We start from the raw sequence: 17,211 nt of genomic DNA, 5'->3' as shown, positions 1-17,211 counted from the left end.
TTGCCTATGGCTTTTGCTAATAAAAATTCAAATTCTGGTTAGTTGGCTGAAATCAAATCGGTGTAGCATATGGCATACTTTTTTCCTCTTACGAAGCCCCCTCACAGAAAATAGGTGGGGAAAAACAGCATGGGAATGGGGAGAAAGGACAGGGCAATTCAGGGTTAAATATAGTGGAGTTTTTTTTTGCCTATGTTGTGGTTATTCTGTAACCTGTACAGGAGTGTTTACTTCTCACAGCCTTAAAATCCTTAAAATCCCTGCCTTGGTCTGTGTGGCTCAGTTGGTGGGAGTGTTGTCCTGTCACCAAAGGGTTGCTGGTTTGATTATTGTTCAAGGCACATGCCTGGGCTGCAGGTTTGATTCCCCTTCCAGGCGCTGATCCCTGGCCTGGATGCGTGCTGGAAGCAACCAATTGTTGCTTCTCTCTCACGTTGATGTTTCTCTCTCTCCCTTCCTCCGTCTCTAAAAAGCAGTGGAAAAAAAAAAAAAGTCCTTGGGTGAGGATAAAAATAATCCTTAATACTCTTATTCCTTAGGACTAAATCCCTAAAAATTCCTATTCTTTAGTCAAAATATATGAATTGGCTGTTTTTCAGATGAGGTAATAACAATAATGGCAGTAATTTAATTTGATAAAGGGTATGTGTGTGTGTGTGTGTGTGTGTGTGTGTGTGTGTGTGTTTAAATGCAGCTGTATGAGAATTTATCAGCTGAAGGATAGGTAGGTGATGAAGAATATGTAGGTGATGGCTAAAACAAGGGAATTCTGGCAGTTGCTAAAATTGTCATCTGCTTACAAGATTCCTTAATCACTAAATCAAACGGGATTTGTCATTTTAAGGACTAGGATATTTTCCACTAACAGCAACACAGAAAAGAACTGTGCGTAGATGCTTTCTTCAGAAGTGACATGTGAATTTAGAAACCAGTGAACATCCAGAATTAGACTGATGGTTGTATAAGAAATTCCATACTGGAACCAGACACTAAGCTCATACTAGGTTCAGCTAGAAAGACTCCTCTGAAGTACAGATAAGGGAATAAAATAAGGAGCTAATTTAGCATATTTACAATTACATATCACATTGGCTAGAATCATGGTCTCAGGAGTTAGAGACACCCAGATTTTAGGCTGATCACTTTGGGCAAATAAAGTATTCTTTCTGAGCCTCAGATTTCTTAATTATAAAGTAAGGATAGTAATGGTACCTAATTCTTATTATTATGAGAAATAATTACCAAATATGAGAAAAATTACGTAAAACTTATAGTGAGCAAGAACTGCTAATTCCAAAGCCTTGGAAATTTGTTACCATTTATATATTTTTGTATATAATGGAACACATCATTACATAGGCTCATTTTGACCCCAGAATCCTGCTCAACACAGAATGCCAGGAAGTTCCTACTATTTTGCAGAGTTGGCAGTCGATGTGAAACATATTTGTTCTCCCTCAGTTAACCCGTCTCAACCTGTCTTCTCTCTGTTATGCTGACAATCTCCCTAATGCAAATATCAACTCAGTTACTTGGAAAAATAGGAATGGTGAGATTGGTTATCAGTAATCATAGTTTTCAGTCCCTGTGCTGAGTGCTTTACAGATATTGGTGTTGAATAGGTGATCCCCGAATTTATATTTTCAAGTTTATTCTCTAACCCAGGCTCTGTTCACAAACTCATGTATTATTGGGCTCCTTTACTTAATTGTCTAATAGGTGTCTATACTTACTGCTCACTCTTTACTATCCTTCAGCCACACTGAGATTTTTCATGTTCCTTAAGCATTCTAAGTTCATTTCTGTCTTGGACTTGTGTTCTTGCTGATCTCTTTGTCTGGATGGCTGTGTCTTTTTATTTTATGCATCTTGCTACTTCTCCTTATTCAAATGTCATTTCTTCTGAGACTGAGGTTCCGTCCTCTCTGACAGCTGTATTAAGTCATTCGCCTATCTGGTCAGTTTCTTATCTCATCATTCTATGATATGCTCCTTAAGATACATGTTAAATTTTTATATGGCTCATCCTTACATATAAAATTGTTATCTATTTAATTGTTTATTGTTTTATCTCCCAACCCAGAATGCAAGCTCCTTGAGAGTGGTGGCCTTGTGTGGCTTGTTCAACACTGGACTACAAAGACCAGAAACCGTGCCTGGCTCAACAACCTTCAGGGGTATGATTATGATTTCCATAATTTAATAGATAATAAAGTGAGGCCCAGGACAGTGTATTAGCTTGCCCAGGATCACAGGGATTGGAGGTGGCCAAGCTGGCTCAGATGCAGACCCAATGCTGTGCTCTAAACATCTGGGCAACAGTGCAGCGCAAGGTCAGAGACATCAATAGGATTAAGGGGGCTGCGCTGAGGGTTTGGAACTTCCTTTGAGCCTCTGGGGTGGCAGCTATTGTTTCTCCACCATTGTCAGACAAGAGCTGGTCCTGATCACTTTATACTCTTGTATACTTGGCTTGTCTCTCTTCCCTTTCCTTTTGACTCGATGCCCAAGACACTCATGGTTAATATTTTACAAAAATGCATTCAATCCCTTACTGCTTGGGAAAAACAAACACTGGCTTTTTCAAAGAAGATCCCAAAGGCCTAGAGCTCATGGTTTGGAACGTAGATGGAATTTTCCACCGGGCTTGGGTTCTACCTTTTTATATACATGCTGTTTTCTGAGCATTTGTTACCTAACAGTGGCATTTATAATAGTTACAGCTTTCTTTTTTTGTGTTTGTGTTAATAGCACAGATAATGCTTTTGTTGTAGTTGCCCCCTGTTGACTAGAATAGTTCCACCCCCTTGCCTTTTTGTCCCATTCCCCACTCCCAAAGCAAAGGGTGGTGCTGCAGCTGGGCCCTTTCTATTGTTTCTAGCCCAGCCCACTGCAGGATAAAACAGTCTGGGCATGTATATTATTAAAATGTATAACCATGTTTTAACTTTTGGGGAAAAAAATGAAAAGAGGGAAACCAGGGCAGTTGATTAAAATGGGATAATCCACTGCATGATAAATCACACCCAGCAGATTGTAGAGGGAGAAGTTATTGGTGCTTTTTACTCTAGGACGTTTGGTGTGCTTTGCTGCATTTGACGTTTTAGAAGCTATTGACATCATTTGGGAATTGCCTGTAAACCTGCCATAACCAGTTGAACAGAAGGAATCTTAGCATTGTGGAACTGACTTGATTCATTTAAATCCAAACACACACAGCCCTGCCTGGATGCTCTTTGTGAGACCCTTGCACAAAAGGATGTCATTCAGAAGCATTATAACCCACATCCTGCTGTCAGACCCTTTCAGCTCTGTTGGTCTTCTTAGGCTGCAGGCAGCGTCTTTAACCCCGCTTATGCTTCCTTTTAGCTCATGAAAACAGTATCTGTGCTGAGATTCATACAAATGCTCCACATTCCCCTCCAAGTTCTTTCTGTGTATCCTAGGGAAAAGGTATTTTAAAGGTTCCACTAATTGAGAGACTAAAATGGGAACTTATCTAAAACTGGCTTCTTTAGAAAAGTATATTAGAACTTAATCCAGCGCTTCCTCTGGGAATTGTAATCAAAATTAGAATCATGAAATGTTGAAATAAGTTTTTGGTATTAGAGTAAGCCATCATCTATAATACCTTTGACTTTTAAAATAAAAACATTGAAGACTTTATAATCCATATTTAGTTTGGGGAAAATGTTAAAGTTAACTGACTTGTGGGTGAGTTCATGGTAGTATAGGGATCTAGTCCTGGATTTTTAAATGAAAGCAAAATTAAGATTCTTTAGGGATAAATCTTTGAATAATTTCCATCTATTACAGTCTGAACTGAGTGAAGCACCCACACATTGGACACTCTGCTGGCCTTAGTTGCAGAAGAAGGCAGATATTTGTGTGGGGGCAGTTTAGAAAATTGCCACAGAAAGCTTCATAGCACATAGAAATGTCGGACTGGAAAAAACTAACACCCTCATTTTAAACAACAAAAAATGCTAAGGTCTCCCCTACTTGATTAGTCAAGCTCTTAAAGGCCCTTTCTTGACCAACTTCTGCTTCTTTATTGCCCGGTTACAACACTCTTCCAGAATACAAATTACAAATGAAACTTTTAGAGAAGGTGGTGTAATCCCATTCTCTGTGGTTTTGTTCATTATCATTAATTTTAATAACTACCACTTTATGGGCTTGTGATGTGCCAGTACTTTATGCATTATCTTTTTTCTCATAACTACAATATCAGGTATAGTTCTCTTTTTGAAAATTAGGAACTGATGTTTAGAAAACTCAGGGACTTGCCAAGAGTGCTAGTTACTCTGAGATGGTAAGAGGGAACAGAGGAAGCTGCCTCTCCAGGATGTTATTAACTAAGTACAGGGAAGAGAAATGATTAACAAGAGATGCTTCTCCCAAGCTTTGTAAGTTGACTTGAGGATTTTACGGTGAGTGAGCGTGCCATGGATCATTGGTAAGGAAGAAAAACTAAGGCCGTTTCGGTTTCAATTCTTCAGATACAATGGATTCCCTGTAAGGGAACATGACAGCACCCCCTTTCTGGCGGTCATCAGAAACAGTAGACGTCTGGGTGAGGGATGTATTGGAGAGTCAGGGGAGTCAGGGGACCTAGAAGCTGTGTGACACAAGAGAAATCACAGCATTATTTTGAGCCTCTGTTGATTTTCATTTCAAAAAGTGAAATTCCAATTTCTCCTTTATCCTACCACATTTGGTTGTTTCAAAGATTAAGTGACATAATGTAATCTTAAATACTTTGGAAAATGAAAATAATTCGGGCATACAGATTTTTGCTCATTTATTCAATAAGTATTTATCGAGTGAATGCTAAATGTAAGGCACGGTGCTTTATGGAGCATGAGAGGCAAATACAGACCTGGTCTCTACTTCTCACAAGATTAAAATGAGTAGGAAAATAAGGTACATGATAATAACTAGGCAATAGAATGTTTTGGATACAGTCTGTAAGGCAGAGAACACTGGAATTTCTGAGGAGGAACCCATTCCTGATCGAGGATGGGTCTTGAAGGACTGGGAGGTATGTGTGGGATTACAGGAGGAGGAAGCTGTGGGAGCCAAGGCCTGGAGGCGGGAAAGCACTGAGACGCAGTGTCTTGGGTTGCCTAATTGCCGTAGCTCAAAATGCCCAGAGGTAAGTCTGATGAAGATGGGCTTATGGTGAATCTGTGAAATCTGCACTTGATTCAGTGACCCACAGGGGAAGCCTTTTAGGATTTCGGAGTTTTGTGGTAACTGGTAAGGCAATGGTTGTGAAGACTCGTCAAGGACAAAGTCATACACAGAAGGATTCCAGGAGCGAGACGCTGAAGTCAAGGAGACCAGAGCATTATGAGGTGACTGTTAGAGGAGATCTAAGCCGGGGTGAAACTGTGGGCCTGCAACAAAGAGAGACAGATCAGTGAAATTTGCCCACTGACAGGACTTAAAGGTGATGGACAGTTAGAATTTTTTGCCATTAGAAGTTCACTGATACCTTTTGCTAAATCAGTAAGCATTTGTTTTGATTAACAAATTTAAACCCAAATGCTAATCACAAAATCCCATATACCACTGTTGTGTGTGTGCGTGTGTGTGTGTGTGTGTGTGTGTGTTTTCAATATTTACAGTATGCTTAACTGGAATTAGGAAAAGTGTTGCATCAAGACCAGGGGAGCCAAGAATGTGGCTGCTCTGGGCTAGAAGGAAATTCAGTGTAAATTAGGAGGCACAGCTGGTTGAAGATGAAGGGTGTTTGCCTTATCAGAAAAGCAACGTGGGAGGGGAGGCGGGCTGGCCACTGTAGCTGACTAGTCTAGGCTTGGCTTTAGAAATCCCAAATTCCCTTCAGAAGTAGCACTTTAATCGTCATTGCTTCTGAATTGACACTTCCAACATGATTTCACTATAGTTTAAGGAACAGGTTAAACTCAGGGCCTTGTTGACCCTCAAGCTTCAATTTCAGGATTAAGGTGGTTGCCTGGGAGTTGATGAGATCTGTAATACTTTGATGGTCAAGGGTTATTTCTTTGGGAAATGGGTTATGTCTTTTTTTTTCCCCCCCCTGCCTCTGGCTTTTGTTTTCTTTCAATTTGAGAAATTATAAAATTGTTTGGATGCCAGTGAAGCCTTGGGATCCACTGGGAAATAAGATTTTCTGAAGTTTAGGACAGACAAAAGGAGGATGCAGTTATTCAGGAAAAACGTCAGGGCTTTGGTGGAGCTAGTGCTGTTCCTGGGTAGATTTTGTGCCTGCTCCCAGCTCCATGCTGCGCGGGGCCTGATGTGGGTGTGCACCTCACCGGGCCTCTCTGTGCTATGCTTGAGAAAGGACGTGGTGATTTTTGTACGAAGTTACCAGTTTAAGAAAGAGTTTATGATCTCTGAGAAGGTGGCAAGATTGCACTGACTGGGAAATTTAGCGGAGTGTCAAGAAGAAATGGAACACTGAAACGAACAAGACGCAGGGAGCTGTGTTTGTAGTTTAAGAGGAGAATGAAGACTAAATGAGGCCTGGAATTAGGAAATAGAGCTTGGAGAAAGTTGCCCCCCTTTATTTCCTAAAGCAAACACCTTTAACAGGACACTTAATCTGGCCCCCTGGGACCATTTGTCTCACTGATACTTGATTGCTATTCCTGCTGGTAGTCTTTCATATTCCCTTCAGCCTTTGTAGTAGGCTGAGACCTCTTGGTTTAGCCTTATTTTTAGATAGGTTCTTTTTAAAATGGTATCTTTAAAAGAAAATCTAACAAACTCGGTTTACTGTTGGACTATTTCTTTATGACCATCACATCTCTGGAAAAGTCGATAAACCCTGTGCTCTTTTGTGTGTGTGTTGTATAGATAACCTTTATTTCTTTACGCATCTTAATTCTGTTTGGACAAGTGGGTCATCTTCCTAGTAAGTTGTTTGAAACAACCTTGAAATAGTCTGGCTAGTATGTTAGGATCTAGTCCCTTGAACCTGTCATTGGTCCTCCCTGAGCAGGTAAACCAGGATTGCAAGTTCAGAACACATTTAGATGAATTTCTGTGTTTCAAACTAAATAGTAATTTATATCCATGGTTAAAAAAACTTGCAAAAGTTTAAAAGGATACAACATAAAAATTGGAAGACTCCCTCAATCTGTGATTGAAACTCCCAGGAGTAAACACGCCCAACAATTGGGTGTGCATCTTCTTGACATTTTCAATACATATTTAAATAAATACAATTACTTTAAAATTTCAATTGTATGTAATGCATATGTGAATATATATGTGTATACATAGATACTGTTTTCACATATCATGGCAAATTTTGCACATATATTATTTTCACTTATATTGTGATAAAATTTACATGTTTTGCTTCTCTAACTCAGGGTCTCGGGAAGGTCAAGTGACAAGATAGGAGTAATTTCTTTTTTATTGTAAAGCTTTTTCACTTTACCTAAGGGGAACTGAACTCTTGTGGTTTTTGTGAGGGAAGACTTTATTATTCTTTCAGAATTCTGTGTAACCTCTACAGTAGTGAAAAGTTCAAATTGTCAGTTAGGTTTAAGTTCTGTATAGTTTTCCAAATTGTATAGTGTGGCTGCTTTATTCCATTTTACTATTTTTGTAAGTAGTATTATTGCGGTTCATTTGTATGCATTTTTCCTCACAAGGGAAACATTAAAAGCAGGCTCAGCTTCATCTAAATAGAAGTAGAGATAATAATAGTTTCTTGGAAATAGCTTAGATCTAAGTATGCAGTACAGAATGACAACCTTCATTTTTTTTATTGTTATGACTATCTTAAAGAGGATATGCCAAGTTATTTGCTTATCTTTACAATTACAGTATTTGCAGCAGAAAAATTAGACCGTGGTATTGTTTAAAAACATGTCAATCCAATATTCATGGAGAGGAAAACAATAGTTTTGATAGTACAGATGATAAATTATATACTTATTAAAGCATTGCATCTGATCAAGTAAGCATGATACGTTATTATAGACTCAGTTCGATGTTGAAACGTTGTTATTTTAAGCAATTACTTTAAACGTGATATTTTTAAGAGGGGTTATATCCCTGTGAATGTGGATGACACGTGCAGGGCAGGACAAATGGTTCAAAGGGAAGATGTAAATTATGTGTCGCTTTGAGGGTTGTCCGAAGTGAAGTAATTCTCCCTGTGATGGAAGGGACTTAATCAAGAAGACTGTGTAGCCGTAAGATGGCAGATTTCTTCTGATTTTATCTGTATGTCATAATTAGGCATTTCGCTGGAGCTGGTTTCTGGATAAGCGATGTATTGGCAAGGCTTTACTGGAGCTTGGAAATAAACAGCTGCTGCCTCCTGGAGAAGTAAATAGAGAGAATCGGTTTTCATTGTTATCAGTACGCTGACCTCCAAAGGCACATATGTGAGCTTTCTTTTGAGAGGGAATCAGGTATTCATCCTGAAGGAAAAGGATGTTTTTAATGCAATTAGTATTAACGTTTGTTCAATGAGAAAACCATTTATGAATACTTACACTGTTGCTACCTGTGAGCATTATTTATTGACCTGTGACTTTGTCAGAGCTTCAGCTGTGAGAGGAATATTGCTAATGGAATCATGTAATGACATTTGTCATTAAAAAGTCACATTGCAATGAATAGATTCAGAATTCACTGAGTCCCCTTGCTCTGTGTCACACTCACCGCTTCTGTGACAACCTTCATTTCCTACTTAGCAAATCCAAGCCTGGTAGCTCCAGCCCCAGGAAGTTGTTAAAGCAATTAAAGGCTTCTGTCTCCCAGCACATTGCTTGGTTACCATAGTATCCTCTGCCTCCAAGTCTCTCCTGATGATGTCAGTATGCATACAGGGGTTGTTCAGAGCATCTACGTGGGGATGATTCACCCTGCAATAAAGCCCCTCTCTCGTTTGCTGGGTTTCCAGTGCGATTTCAGGCGTTCCTAGAAATGGAAGGTAAGTGCCTTCTTTTGCATATCAGAGAATTACTAAGTGCCTCTATGATGCTGTTTCAGGTGTGCGAATGGTTCTGTGCTTTCCAAGATATACTACTGACTGAAATCAAAATGTATTGGAGCGTTTCAAGCCAATTTCCTAGAACAGACACAGTTTGTACTTAGGGTGTGTGTGTGTGCCTGCGCACATGGGACAGACATAAAGATACCTGTGAATGCGCAGTGAAACGCCTGCTACTCTCCCTGGTCAGCAGCAGCAGCAAACACATTAGAGCTTTTAATTTCGAACTATCTGAATGATATAAATTTCTTAAAGTATTTTGACCGCTGTTACAGTACAAATGGAGCAATATTTCAAGTATGTGAATTACATATATTTTGTTGATACTTTATATGTTTTATCCAGCTTAATATTAACATTTGAAAGGTTTAAGATGATATTGGAAGATACTATTAAAAAGAAGGGCCAAGTTAGGTTGTGAATTTTTATTTTAAGGAAAATAAAACTTACATTGTAGGAGAAAGATTTAGTTATGGGGCAATCTATTAAGTTTAAAGTATAATGATAATCATTATTGCATACTTATTTCATACTTTTAATGTTTTTCAAAATATCTCACAATTTTGTAGTAAAAATAATGCTCCTATTTTGCAGTAAATGAAATTAGTGTTTCATAAAAGTTTTCCATAGAACATAGCTAGGCTTCTTAAGGATAAGCCAGTTGTGTTCAGCTTGATGAAAAGAATATGTAAAATCACTTACAACAATCAAATGGAAGAGCCATGAATGAGTATTTCCCTTGAAAAGTTAGTTTTCTGTTCCAGTGTTTTTATGCAGGATGCCTCAGGAATAAACAATAAGGGAGGCACACAAGACAGGATCCTTCCCAGCAGCCTACTTCTGAATGTCTACATTCTGAGAGTTCTTCTCATACGACAGTGTTAGTCGTGCATTATTTCTTCGTCTTGCTTCCCACGGGACTGTTTCAGTATGTCCTGTGGAGAATGTAATGCTGTGTTTATATGAGGGTAACAGGTAAAGGCAGTTTCTAATTAATTAATGGATAGCTTTGCAAGAGAAAAAAGAATGAGAATGGGGTGGATGGCGTGGGGAGCTCTCCCATTTCTTTACATAGCTGAACCTATACCATGTAGAAGGTAGACGGATGGCTTTTTTGAGATGTTGGTAAATGGTTTAGACTGTCCATTTCTAGAGAGACGTTGATTTAAATTGGCATTTTGTTCTGTGTATTTTTGGAGTCTCCTGGAATGTACCCTGCTGTCTAACTCTGCTTTGCTTTTGTGTGAGATTATATTAGTGGATTGCTGATACTCTTCATTCACCTTGCTAGAAAGAGTCAGTGAGAAACACAGTTATGAGAGAACGTAAAAAAAAAGGTTAAAAATTTTAAATTTAGTTACTTGTATGTGAGCCTGTCTTATTTTAAATATCATAAATGCTTATTTTGTGAATTTCTCTCTACCCTGAAAACATGCTAAAATCCTTTGACTTTTAATTTCTTTATATAACCATACTTAATTCTGTTTTTGTGTTTGAAAATTGGCTAGTTAATTGCTATTAAAAAATTCCTGAAAAGTAGAGATAACTTCTGAGACTACCTAATTTACGTTATGGCAAGTTAACTATTTAAAAAAAAATTAAATCTCTACAAACTATTTCCATACTTTTAAAAACGTTTTCATTAAAACACTTTTATAAGGCTTCTGTTGAAAAGAAGACTATATTACATTTCAGGATATATTCTATCAGGGCTCTGCTCTTTGTTGTATTAATGTTTTGGGTGATATAATTTAGTCTATTGAGTAGCTAACTCTGCAATAAAAAAAAATACTTATGCAGCTTTGAACCCTTAAGATAATGATGAAAACATTCTCCTGCTGACTTAACTGAAACAAGCAGCAGTTTATATAGAATGCTCTATAAAGATTATAGTTTTCTTCATGCTTCAGTCAAGGAAGTGTTTCCAAGCAGTTTTAGGCAGGGTGATTTTAAAAATTGGTTTAGCAGAGTTTTCATTTTGTTTTTATGTCATAATAAGAATGTTTTAAGTTTTACAGATATTTAAATTCTTACCGTTACATGGAAATGTCAGCTCTGTAGACTTGGTAAAGCATGAGGCGATGAAATATGACAGACAAGGCATCACGTTGGCTTAAAACAATAGTATCCAACAGAACTAGAGGCAGCTGTACAGGGAACGTGGACCTGGAAATAAACATTTTGTCCAGCGATGGGAGAGAAACTCAAGCTCCGAGGAACTGGTTATGTGCTTTGCCCAGTTTCTGTGTTCACCTAATGGCAGAGCCCGGGCTGGAACCTGGACTCCCGCACTTATGGGTGGGTTTTCATTTGCAGGGCAGCACACTCCCTAGTTGAGTAATTTTTCTCCCACATAAGAAGTGGTTAGAACAATATAATAGCTAGGAAAGTGTATTAGTTTTCTTCTGTTGCTGAAACAAATGACTTGCAAACTTGGTTGTTTAAAGAACACAAATTTATTATCTTGTATCTCTGTCGGTGAGAAGCCTGACACAGGCCTCCGTGGACTACAAAATCGAGGTGTCAGCAGGGCTACAGTCCTTTCTGGAGGCTCTAAGGGACAATCCATTTCCTTGTCTTTTCCAACTTTAATGGGCCACCTGCATTCCTTGGCTCCTAGCCACCCTCCTTAACCTTTATAGCTAGGAAGCGCAGGCCGCATCCTTGTACAGCTATCTCTCTGATTCTGCACAGCTGGGAAAGGCTCTCCACGTTAAAGGACTTGGGTGATCAGACGGGGCCCATCAGGGTAACCCAGAATAATCTTCCCATTGTAAGATCTTTAATGACACCTGCAAAGTTCTTTCTGTCATGTCAAGTGACATGTTCACAGGTTCTGGGCATTAGGACACAGACACCTTTGGGGACCATTATTCTGCCCACCACAGAAAGATTGCAAAATGCATGGCTGATTCTATCAATAGTAAATTCACAAGTCATATTTTTACTGATAACTATAAGTTAAATTGGTGATTGCCAATAGAGGCCATGAAATTTTGACCCAATTGGGTGGATGCAATCTTCCCCATGGATATTAAGATACTTCAAGATAGTTAATGAGATAAAATCGAATTAGAAAGAAATGCTCACCAACTCAAACATTCAAAACTCTGAGGTACAGATGCAAGCCTTATGAAGTGGCACTATTCTCAGTCTAATATTTTTAGTGAGACACTCACATCAGATGAAGTTAATTAAACAAAACTGATTTGGGATTGTGAAAATTCCATTAGTTAACTCCTATGTGAATGAGCCTGGGTTTCCTTAGAAACTGAAGGGTAATGGCAGGGCCACCGGAGACCCAAATGCAAGATTTAGTAACCCTGAGTTTTGAATAACACTGTGGTTCACTGCTCTGGCATTAAGCCATATGACTCACAAGACCCGGTAGATGAATGTGGCAGGTATGCCCTACACAGTTTCCTAGGAAAGGCACGACATATTATTGTAATAAATAACGCTATACTTGAGGCCAACAGCTGCAAAAATAGTTTCTCTTATTGTTCTCATCCTGTGTTTATCATAAATTTGAGCCACTTTATGGCACATGGGTCCTTCCATAGTAAGCATAAGATAATGTATAGCTAGTAGTAGTTTTTAAACCTTCTTTGCTAAACACCAGTGGTGAAAAACGCAGAAGAGAAACTGATTTAGTCTATTACTTTTGGACAGAAAGCCTAAAATTACATCTTGCTGTGTTTCTTTCAAGGAAAGGAGATGGAAGGAAAACCAGCTGTTTTTCTGCTTGTATTTCTTTTTATTTTTGGAATCATTTTCTGGAGGACAACCGAACAATACCGTAGGGCCTTTGCTCAGAAGACAAGGGCTTGTGGGAGGCACCTTTCTTTGCAAGAAGTAATTACTTTCACAGTGATTCTTTTGATACTAAAGAAGTACCACAACCCTAGGATTCTTTATAAAAGCAAAATCTGATTTTATGTCATCATGGGATTTGTCAATCAGAATATCATCATTAAAAGAAAAGATGTTATTTGACAATGAAGTTAAAAATTAAGCAGTTAGCCACACAATTTGATAAATGACAAAATAGCTGTGCATCTATAGCAAAAATCTCTATAAATAAAAATGTATTTAGTTGAAACTGTTCCTTACTTTATGCACACATTAAACTCACTTTAGTATTTAGTATATTTTATCTACCAAATAGTAGGTGCTATTTCAAATGCTAATACAAATTAATAGAACTCAAACACCTTTAAACATTTTTAAAAATGCATACAGAATTTCAATTTAATACTGAATTTCCCCAGCCAAGGTAAATTAGAGTGAATAGAGATCAAATCTCTGTTTCAAAAAAGAAAAAGAAAGAAAAGAGAGAGGAAGAAAAAGAAAAAACAACCCCTCACCAAGCAGCTACCTTTTCTGTAATAGAAGAGAATCTTTAATCTTTAAATCATTTTGAACTGGCTCAGTTGCTTTACTGATCCTTTAACTTTGTTAAAAATTATCTTAGAAGTTTATCTTTGAGAGAAATCGGTGATAAAGGAACTAATGGAGAGGAGAGTTTTGAGGTTCTTAATGGCAGTTGGTCTGTGGTATTTGATAAGATGGAAGGAGACCTCAAAAATGAAAAACTTCAAAGACTGTTATGATTTCTGATTGACTATTTTGAAAATTAGCTCAGAGATTTTAGGTCTAGGGGGATTTTCCCATAATGGAAGTAAAGGCTGTCAGCAAATCAGTGAAGGAACTAGGAAGTAATCCTGTCTTCCTGCACCAAAGGCTGTGCAGACCCGAGAACCACCAAAAAGTTCCCCTCATTTTCCTCATGGACTTTGCATTCAGTCGATTTCTTTTAACTTACTGTTTCTTTAATTTGTCTTTCATCAATAATTGCCAAAAAAAAGCAATTATTGAAATTATTTATGAATAAAGTTTTATTATTTAATTTGTGGAATCCCCCTATTTCTGCCAGTTTCTGATATGGAAGTGAGATTCTGTGAGTGGACCATTTTTTCCCCCCATTAATCTGTTTAAGAGAGCCTTCATTGGTGTGAGGATTAGTGGAAATAAAGGGTACCAGTTCTGCAAGCAAAATTTGTGGCCTGGAGCAGTTAGGGAGGAGAAAACTCAAGCAGCAGTACCTTAAAGGGGACGAAGGCATGGGACAGATGCTTGTCATCTGAGGGGGCTTTGCTGTGACCACTGCTTTGTAGGACTATCCAGGAGATGGGAAGAAGTAGAGAGAACTGTGTCCCGTTCACTCCTAGATGACTTTGCAAAAAATGTTAGCCTACGTTGGGAGCTGGAGGTTGGTTCCTGGCTGTCAGCCATAGCCATGCTGGAAAATAGATGCTTTTTCTCCATGACAGGGTACAGGAGAGCAGACGCAATTAGGGACCATCGGGCAGCCTTCAATATTCGTAAGTGAATGAGCTCACCAGTCAAAAGATTTTTATAAATTCAAACCTCCCAATAACAAATACCACTAATTTAAACTCAGAAATTACCCAGGAGTCCTAGGAGGGAAAATGATAGAAAAATATGACTCACCTATTGGAATATTAGAGTATGACAGGAATTGTGTGGCATTGTTTTCCTCACTGCCAAAGGTCAGTCTTGTCCTCTTCAATCAAAATGCAATCTCAGTAATTACTATTGAATGCCCTCGTGTACATGACAGTACACTAAGCACGATGCAGAATTAATCAAAGGACAATGTAACCTCAAATTTCAAGGAGTTTCAGAAGCTAATAGCAGAAGCATATATAGAGAATAACTTTCTTATCATTGAATGACTACTATTGTTTTATTTTTATGGTAATTTTAGCCAAGTGGCAAATTCCAGTTGGGATTTGATAAATTCATTTTATTTGCATTCAACTGAAAAGTAAATTTATCCTAAAATTCTAAATGAACTGAGGTTTCTTGATGGCAGACCTACTGTTACCATGTTAAGCTCTGTATCCTCCCAACTCCTCAGTCCCATTTGCCTGATTTTAAAATTCACATTTTTTTCTCTTGTATGTTGTCATAAATGCCTTTTTCCTTCTTTTTTACACACACATAAAACTGCACCGTGCATATAGTCACATACAGAGTTACTTTACAATGAATGATTCCTATCCTAGTGATTCTCTTTACTCTTGTTTCCTTTAGGCTCCCTGTAACATTTATTTTAAGCAAACCCAGCTCCTGTTTATTGAACGCCTACTGAGTGGAAAGCATCATGCTACACACTAAGGCCTCTGCCCCTCGCTCTCTTGCATTGCAGACCCTGATTATACAGTTATCAGTATTTCTGTCTGATGGGTAGAAGGAAGGTAAAATTACAGGAGTGAGTGGGCAGAGGGAAAGGACATGGTTGGTTATAGAGAGAAGAAATTGAATGTACAATTTGTAAACCAAGAAAAGAGGAACTGAAACCTCACTGAGATTGTGTTGGGAAACTGGAGTCTTGTCAATTCAATAGGACAAGGTAAAGAAGCAGCACCAGCTGAATTATTGTGTTTTGGGTGTTTTATCAGGGACTTTATAGTGAGCAAATTAGATTGCCATGTTTAAACATTGAAACTTAGGCACTAAATTAACCAGTTCATCCCTTTCATCAAGTTAATAATCAGGTTTTAAAAACCTCAAAGCTTTAAATTTCTTTGACATCGTTGCAACTATTTCTGCATCCTGCCCGTTCTCTGGTCACCATTTCTCATTCTTGGCTGTTAAACTTTTAAAGTGAAATCCCTACATTCTGTTTAAAAATGACTTGTGTGTTATGAATGAAACTTAAAGAGGAAGACACTCTTATGCCAAGAATTAACATATATTAGACTTGATTATTATCCAGAATTACCTCCTAACATATTAGCTCTATGGGGATTTTCTCTTTTTAGTTAGGTTTAACCATTGCTGAAAGCCTGATTGTGCAGGAACAATAGCTTGAAATTTGTCCAGACTTAGTAAAATGTTGAAAATTTGAAGAATAATTGATTTTTCTGGTCAGTGTATTTTTTATTGTAACATCTCCTATATCGATTTGGTTTTCAGTCTATGGTCTTTAAGCGTCATAGCAGATATCTCACTGGTTATCTGCGTGAAGACTTTTTTCACCTTTGCAGTAATGTCAAAGAAATATAGGAGTTTGTGGTTTTTAACCTTGGGATTTGGCAAAAAAGAAAAAGATCATTCTTGATAAAAGCTTTCACTACGTTATCCAGAAATTTATACTTAAGCTTCCTGACAGCCAGTAATTATCAGATTGCAGTTACTTCTCAGAGGTGTTTACTGTGAGTTGAGGTTTTTTTCCTATTGATCTGAAATGAATTAACTCCCATGTTAATCCAGTAGTTTACCTCAGAAGTCTGCCTGCCAGCCTGTATAAAATTATTGTATTGCTGCTAGACACACATTTTTAATTCTTTGCCACAAAAACAATATTGAGCTCAGAGAATTAAGGCATTCCCCGCTTCAAGGAGCTTATGTTACAGCGGGAGAGATGAGATGAGAACACAAAGAATGTGATACCACACTGACACTAACACACCTATTTCTTTGTCCACCTTTACAATGAAACTGCTTATGTGGTCCATGCATTTGTCTGTAGGACAATTCCTCCTGGTCTCCCTTGAACACGTTCCTTTCAGAACCCACCTCCCCGCCAAAACTGCTCATGCTAGGATCATGTGTGACTGCTGGGTCATAGCTGTGGTCAATTCTCAGTTCTCCTCAGAACTGACTTGGAGTATCATTTGAAACAGTTTGACATTTTCTACTCCTACAAGAACCATGTTCTTCTGGTTTTACTTCAGCTTACCTTGCTCTTCCTCCCCAACTTGTTTGCTGGGTCTTCGTCATCTTCCTGACTCTAAAAGGTAGAATATGTGAGGATCCAGCCTTTGTTCCTGGTTTCTTCTCTGTTGAAACTCACTCTCTTTGTCATCTCATGCAGTCTCTTAGCTTTAAATTCTATCTGTACACTGACAGTTTCCAAATTCCTATTACTGATCAGAACCTCTGTCTTGAAACCTAGACAACTTGAGGTGTATTTGATAGGCATCCTAAACATAATATGCCCCAAACTCCTGGTCATCTCCCTGTGTGGAACCTGCCCTTTCTACAATCTTTCCTATATGAGTTACCGGAGAAATAATCAATGAAAACACTGTAGTATGTTTTTCCAGGCTCAGGGTACGTGTGTTTATTTTTCACCACCATTCATGTTAACATTCTCTATATGTTATTTTCTT

General features: G+C 38.2%; 1 protein-coding gene across 13 annotated transcripts in view; it reads left to right on the top strand.

Moving 5' to 3' along the window:
- PAM (peptidylglycine alpha-amidating monooxygenase) overlaps positions 1 to 17,211 on the top strand; it is a 281,694-nt gene that overhangs the window by 42,599 nt on the left and 221,884 nt on the right. For 12 of the 13 annotated variants that reach the window (XM_054590022.1, XM_054590021.1, XM_054590020.1 and 9 more), the window contains exon 2: positions 2,084 to 2,177. The exons of the other annotated variant lie outside the window; for it this stretch is intronic. The gene's annotated coding sequence lies outside the window, so the exon portion shown is untranslated. The remainder of the gene's footprint in view (positions 1 to 2,083; positions 2,178 to 17,211) is intronic. 13 annotated transcript variants of the gene reach the window in all.

Source organism: Pteronotus mesoamericanus, unplaced genomic scaffold, assembly GCF_021234165.1.
Source record: "Pteronotus mesoamericanus isolate MK-2021 breed Mesoamerican mustached bat unplaced genomic scaffold, CSHL_Meso_final scaffold_167, whole genome shotgun sequence".
NCBI classification, from domain to species: Eukaryota; Metazoa; Chordata; class Mammalia; order Chiroptera; family Mormoopidae; genus Pteronotus; species Pteronotus mesoamericanus.
The sequence above is the reverse complement of the archived record's forward strand: the minus strand, read 5'-3'. Positions and strand labels throughout refer to the sequence as shown.